Here is a 7,374-nt window from a genome sequence, read left to right on the forward strand (position 1 = left end):
GAGACTCTGTCTCAAAAAAAAAAAAAAAAAAAAAGAAAAAACTGTTAAATTTGCTTCAGAAAACATACCCAGACAGGAAACGATGGTATTTTCTTTGCTAACAAATGTCAAATATTTTACAAACATGATACTATTTTTTTAGGTATACTACAATCTTTCAGATCTGCATTAGCTATTACTAATATAAAACTCCTCTTTTTGTTTTTGTTGTCCCTAATCATTTTTATTCCCATATCTAATATAGAATGAAAGCAAGCACAACAATCCCAAAGAAGAGTGTGTGTGTGTGGGGGGGTATTTTCAAAGATAGTCGTATTGCGCAGATGAATTTTTTCATCATACTTTCAGTTCAGGTATATGTACAATCTATCCCAACCATAGTTTGAGGTAATGCAATTTTATATTTGAAAATAAAAAATTTTTTAATCTACTAGTTTTTACCTATGTAAAGTTTAGTCTCACATAGTTATATTACACAATATAATGCCAATGATATTCTGTCTTCTTTTAGAACATATAGGCAGGTCCAAAGAATATCAGACAGAAGCTATAGTTATGTTCAATATATAGATAAAGGCCTATAAAGGTATGCCTGCAAGAATCATGATAATACATTAAAAGTGTAACAGTTATTACATTAGCATTCAGTAAGACCTACAAAACTAAAAACCAGGGAGAAAGCCAGAGCACAAGATACTGAAGCCAGTAATAACTAGTAAAAAGAAATTTTAAAAATTGTAATTTTCTTAACACAAAATTTAAGGAAGACCACCGTAGCAGATCAGAGTGACACAATATTTCTACAATAACTCAAGAAGGTATTTCAAAAGCAAGTTTTGGTAGAGCCCACCCCCTTTTATTTGAAAGCAGATGTCTTCTAGAACTTTTCATTTACTGTGTTTTTAAAATCCATTTTAACATCATATTCCCTTCTATCTCACTATTTTCTATGAGACTTTGACCTTGCTAAGTAAGGTTTTGCCAACTACAGTAGTCTTCAAAAAGTAATCCCTATAGATGAATTGTGTTCTACTCACGGTCCAAGATAAAAGTCCAGGGACTTGTAAACTCCTTGATGTAATACAACTATTTAAAATAACATTTACAATATCAGAGGGCTGTTCTCATTCTGCTGAGCCCAAAAGCACTATCCCTGACCATATAACTGAGGTTTAGCAGTAAACCTTCACCAATCCTTAGCAAGAACCTTCATTTCGACTCCCTAAATTTGAGAAAAAATTGTCTGTACAAAATTTTTTCCATAATAGATCAGTAAAATATAACTGAAATATTTAAATTATGGTATCAGTTATTTCATGATTCTATAAGTACAGGCTTAATATATAAAATGTAAGGCTAGTTAGCAAAAATAAAACACCATCTTGGATAATAAATACTAAAACAAAGATAATCTTTCCTTTTCGAAGGTATTAAAAATTTACCTCTACATTTGGTGACTACATGGATGGTGATAATATTAATAAAAACAAACAAAAAGATGCAAGGTCAAGTAAGAAACCTTTAAACAGTATGGTTAACATCTCTAACTTACCACCCATGTGGTCTAGCCACAATCTCTGCCTTTGCAGGCTTTCAAAATACTTAAAATATCATTTTTTAAACTCCCCTACCACTGCCTCACCTTCTCCACCTATGTTTAACTTGCCTTTCAGAATCACTCTGCCCAAGTGTCATTTTCCTTAGAAAGCCCTACCTGATGCCCCTTCTCTGTGCTTCCAAGGCAACCTAAATAAATGCTATGACAGCACTAATCATACTAGAATAAAAATATTTGTTTAATTGTCCATTCTCTAATCTCTAAGTTCTAATCACATATCTAAAAGTCTAGTAGTATTCAGTGCCTGATAAATAGTATTTAAAATCTATACCCTGAATGAATGAGCTGTGGGAAAAAAAATTTAAGACACTTATAGAACAGCCAGATGGTGGTAAATAGAAACATGGATCTGAGCTCAGGAAGGAAGATATGGCTCATGCTATAGATATAATGATTTTATTCTAAATTTAGGACTGTAGCTTTGGCAGATTAAAACAAAATTCACCATCAAATAGTTTATGGGTGGACTACCAAGAAATGTTAAATTTTCTACATGTTGTTAAATCCAATGTGTACTTTTTAGTTCTCCACTTAAATATTAATAATTTCTCATCTGCATTCAAAACAGCCAACTGGCCACTCCTCACTTTTTCAGTCTATTGCCTAGGCTTTAGTGATACCAGTGAAATTTTCTTCCAACCTCTAACTACTCCTTCTCAGACTCTTGCTCCATTGCTTTTTCCTAATGTTTAAATGTTGAAGATTCATAGGGTTAATTCTAAGACCCCATCTTTTCTCTATATACTCTCTCCTTAGATAAGCTCATCCCAAACCCCAAGACATCAATTATAAACTCTATACTATTTCCAAATTTGTCTTCAGACCAAACCTCTTTGCTGAGCTTATCTATATATCCAATTCCTACTAAACATCTCCACTTGTATGTCTCACTCTCAAGTTTATTAAGTCTCAAGCTGAATTATGATCAATACCTCCTCTTACCTGAAATTACCAAACAAAAACTGCTCCTCCCCACTACCTTAGGCACAAGAACCACTAGCCCCGGAAATCAGCCGCCTTTTCTCCCTAGGCCCCCAAATCTTATCCATTCCGAAATCCTATCAGTTTTACCCGCAAATATTTGTCAAATCAGGCTACTTTATCACTGCCACTCTGAACCGAGATTCTACAATCTCTTACCCAAATTACTATAATAGCTGAACTTGATTCTACTCAAAGCGTGGTCCGTGAACTAATATTGGTCCACAAACCTTTGCTATTGGTCTAAGATGAGGTAAATACAAAAACTGATAGGAAGCATTTATTAATAGAAACTTTTATACCAACTTGACACTGTCGCAGCATCCATTTTATTGTGTGTTACTAAAGTGTCACCATGAATTGAAAATTTAAAAAAAAAAACACACAAAACTGGTCGTTCACCACAGGTAAGACTGAGAAGCACTTGCCTCTCTCCAAAGTGTCCTGGACAGAGCAGCCAAGTGATGTTTTTAAAGCAAAAAATCTGAGTAACTTATTCAGCTGTTTTAACATTGGTGGTTTCCTATTGCTCTTAGGATTAAGTACAAAATGCTTAGCTTGGACTTTGGCCATCATGATATGCTCCAGTCTATTTCCTATCAACCAACCTCATAAGTTAAGGTATAGTAAGGATATTATAATTCTAATGCATATTATAATTCTAGAAAGTTGAAATCGTAAACATCAGTTGGGTAACTACAGTTCATCCTTTTGATTTCAGCCTAAAAGACATTTCTTCAGAGAAGTATTCCTTGAAAGATTAGTGGGCTTTCATTGTTTATAATAATTTTCCTTTGTAGTAGTTATCATAACTAATTATTATTTTTATAATTTTTTGTTTAGTTTCTTTATTCCCCAGACTTTTGCCCCTTTTTCCATTAGTATGTTTCACCAGAGCCTAGCACAGTGTCTGCTACAGATGAATTATTTTCAATAAACTTTTGCTAAGTGAGCAAATTCAAGTCAGGAAACAAAACAGTGAGCAGTATCACGAAATGCAAATACCTTCCAAATCTAGTCATATATGAGGCTTGAAATAAGACTGTGGACCAGGTGCTTTGTTAAAGTTAAATTTCCTTATGTCCTTTTACTAAACAATCTAAAAAAAAAAAAAAAGGGAAAACCCATTGCTGAGCTTAAATTTTTTAAAATAAATAAATAAATAACACTTTCAGAAAGATGAAAAATCTTATCTAAAGTAATCAACAAGGCAGTAGAAAGTCTGAGATAATGACTAAAAAGACTCTAAAACTACATTGCTTGGCTGCAATACTTGTAACTGTGTGACTTTGTGAAAGTTTAGTCCATTCCTCAGGTTCCTCATTTGTAAAATGGAGACAATAAAACCTTTTTAAATAGTTACTATAGGGTATAAATAACTTAATATATATAAATGGTCACTGCCAAAGTAGAATATAAATTACAAAAAAGCAGAGACTGTATTATTATTCTGATAATCCTTTTCCCAGCTGGGGCTCTGCAGGAATTAGGCCCTACAAAAACTGATTTGAGTGACTACTTCCTCAGTTCCCTCAAGAATGGTGCATAGCTAGTACCATTCTAAGTGCAAACGTGATGAGGCAATTCATCACATACCTTAGAGGCCTTCGAGCATTAGGGCTTGATTTTCACTGGAACCATGGTTGAGAAGGGCCACGCTCATGTATCCCCAATGCCTGGCATGTCATAGGTGCTCATTAAATATTTTTGGAAATAATACATATTTACAAAACTGAAAGGAATAGTGCTAATCACAGAGTAGATGCTAAATGTCAATTTTATTCTACCCCTTCAACATTTTTATAAGCTTTAGAAGCCTGATTCTAGAAGAGTCATTTTTCTTCTACCCTCACTGCCTATACTATTCAAGCCCAAAAATGCAGAATATAGACACTAGGAAAGCCAAGAAACAAAGAAACCAATGTTGGAATGAACTATGTGGAAGCATTGTAAAAGGTGGAAGATAGGTATAATCTGGATAAGCAGGAGAAAGAGCAAAGGTTATTCTAGGTCAGGGAACAGCATTAGGAAAGGCAGTGTCACCCAAAGTATGGAACATGCTACACTGGTGGCACAAAAATGATTTTAGGCTAGAGATGGGAAAATATTTTTATTTTGATAGTTACGTATCTACACGTACATATTATTACATGTAATTGGGAAAGCACACAATGATTTCAAATTTATACTCTTTGTAACAATACTGAGGTAACACCTATTTAGGATTTTTAAAGTGAGTCATTTAAAAACATACCAAGTTTCAAAAGGAACAATTTCCATTGAAAAAATATAAAAAAGTATTAAGTAAATACTAGTACAAAGAGGTAAGCAAATATGGCAAAAACTGTCACGGTTTTAAAGTGTGTAATATTTGGTAAAGGCAAAAAAATTCACCCAGCAAAGGCATGTGAATATGAATGAACATAACAGATTAAGAGAAAAAGCCACCAACCTTCTGAATGAAGCCAAAGCCCTATCTTGAGTAATTAAAGATAAAGGTCAAATAGCTATAGAGAATACCACCAGTTTTGAATATTTAATGTGCAGTACTAAAACTCTTATTTGTAAAGCCCTCATTTTCCATTATGACAAAACTATTACATACTTCAAATTCATTTATTTTCAAAACAAAGATAAAATTTTATAAGTTCTAAAATCGATATCTGAAAATAAGGACTGATTTATCTGTAGCTTGGTAACTTACTTGAAAATAGCTAAAACCCTGTATTTTTCAAGTCAGAAGGGATTAATTTATACAATAACAAAATACAAATTTTTTTACATCAGAAAGGATGTTAAGTGAAGAAGAGGAAGAAGGCAGCTTTCCATTCCCACTTCCTTCTCTCAGAATTAACCTTTCAATAGCCAAAAGAAGTCAAGCAAAGAAGTGATGATAAAGATAAAATTTATCAAACTTTTATCATGTGCCCCTGTTCTGGGTATTTGTGCAATCACCACCACCATCCTATGAGGTTTATCACTAGCCCCAATTTGCAGCTGTCAGAATACTGGGGCCCCAGAGGTTAAATAACTTGACCCAGGCCAGAGCTGGTAGGTGACAGGGCAAGGGTTTAGACCCTGGCAGTTCCACCAGAGTCTGGGCTCTTAACCACTAGGCAACATTTCTCTCAAGAATAATGGAATGAGATTTTGAAATATTCCACCAGTCCCATTATGGCAGGAGAGATGTAATTTTCCAAGGCATGAACCTTTTACTACTTCAGTTTCCAGTCCAAGAAACACTGGATTCAATTGTAAGGAAGAAGTGGGAAGACGAATCATTATAATGGGTCAAACTAGGCCCGGGATTATTCAAATACCGACGAAGCATCAGAAGCCTGGATAGGATGACTAAATGACAGTGTGCAGTTAGGGAAGAGAAAGAAGGGAAAAGTTAGGGTAAGCAGAAGGCAAATCTTATTTCTACTGGGCTCTATGATTGCTTTGAGGGAGAAAATCCTATCATCCCTTTTCCTTTATGTGAGTCAGTATACAAATACACTCAAGAAGGGAAAGATTAAGAAAAAGGGTAGCAGCAGGAGATAAAAGAGGGATCTTTCAAGACTTGGATTTTGAAGCGCAAGGTTAGCTTAATGTACCCTGGTAAATGTGAGCGAGAATTTATGAGAAGCCAGGTGTGAGCTTGGAAGTAGAGAGGTTGAGGGCATGCCCACTGGGGCGGAGGTACTGGGTGGTCTGGAGAGCTGAGAACTTACCCTAAAATGGTCTAACAGAGATGACAGTTTCCAGTGTCTGTATTTGGGATCAGGAGGCATGAACGTGGACGCTGGTGGGGGGTGAGGGAGAAGGCAGTTTCTCGCTTTGGGCAGTACTCATGGTGGGTAAGAAAGAACGCGTAAAGGGTAGGCGTGGAGGTGTACAGGTATAAAGGGGTTAGGAGCCCGGCAAGAGCAAAAGCAGGGGCTAGGCCCGTGGAGAAAACTAAGGGGGATCTTCGTAGGCAGAGGCTGGGAAATCACGGAGGGATGGGGGGCATCCCTAAGGGAAGTGGAGACACTGCGGGAGGGAAGGGCGGTCCGGGGGGCGGAGGATGAGACTGGAGGGCGGGGGCGGGGAGGCAGCCCCCGAGCAGGCAGAAGGCGCGCCGCAGGAGCCAGACTCCAGGACCGGGAGGGAAGAGGGCGCATGAGGGGGAAAAAGGAGGCCGCCCGGCCCGGAGCCAGGGGAAGGGACTGCAAGCCACCAGGGCTGCAACTGGGACCCCTGGTGGGGAGGGGCACCTACCCGGACGTCCGGGGCGGCAGCTGGCAGTCCGGGCGGCGGCTCCTCTGCTGCTGAGGCGGCGGCCCCGGGAGCCCGAGGCTGTGGCAGCGGGGGTGATGGCGGCGAGTCCCTGTGGCGGCCGCCTCCGCCGAACCGCATCCCTCCTCCCCGGCCCGCCCTCCTTCCCTATCTCCCGCTCCTAAACTTCTTCCCCGGGATAAACAAACCCGCCGCCAGGGGCGGCCACCTCCACCGCTCCCGCCCCCGCGTAGCCCCCCACCCCCCCGGCCCGGGCCCGTCCGGGCTCCGGGTTCCGAGTTACGACTCCAGCCCCAGCCCAGCCCGCGAGGGCGCGTGCGCGCGGCGGCGGCTCGCGAGGCTCTCCCTCCCTTCAGCGCCGGGCACTTCCGGGCGGGCCCGGATCCGCCGCTGCCGCTGCCGCCGCTGCCAGGCACTGGACTCCCGGCTGGACAGGCTCGGCCGCCCGGGCCGGTGGGGTGAGGGGCGCCAAGTGGCTTTGCTTTGCCGGGTCCTTATTTGGCCAAGCATGA

The 7,374-nt window shown here is 39.6% G+C and overlaps 1 protein-coding gene across 1 annotated transcript in view; it reads right to left on the bottom strand.

Annotated features, from left to right (window-relative positions):
• SPOPL (speckle-type POZ protein-like) overlaps positions 1–7,169 on the bottom strand; it is a 63,742-nt gene extending 56,573 nt beyond the window's left edge. The window contains exon 1 of the mRNA XM_012650537.1: positions 6,845–7,169. The gene's annotated coding sequence lies outside the window, so the exon portion shown is untranslated. The remainder of the gene's footprint in view (positions 1–6,844) is intronic.
• Positions 7,170–7,374: the final 205 nt, after the last annotated feature.

The sequence above is a fragment of the Propithecus coquereli genome, unplaced genomic scaffold (assembly GCF_000956105.1).
Source record: "Propithecus coquereli isolate 6110/MARCELLA unplaced genomic scaffold, Pcoq_1.0 Scaffold33, whole genome shotgun sequence".
Taxonomy (NCBI): Eukaryota; Metazoa; Chordata; class Mammalia; order Primates; family Indriidae; genus Propithecus; species Propithecus coquereli.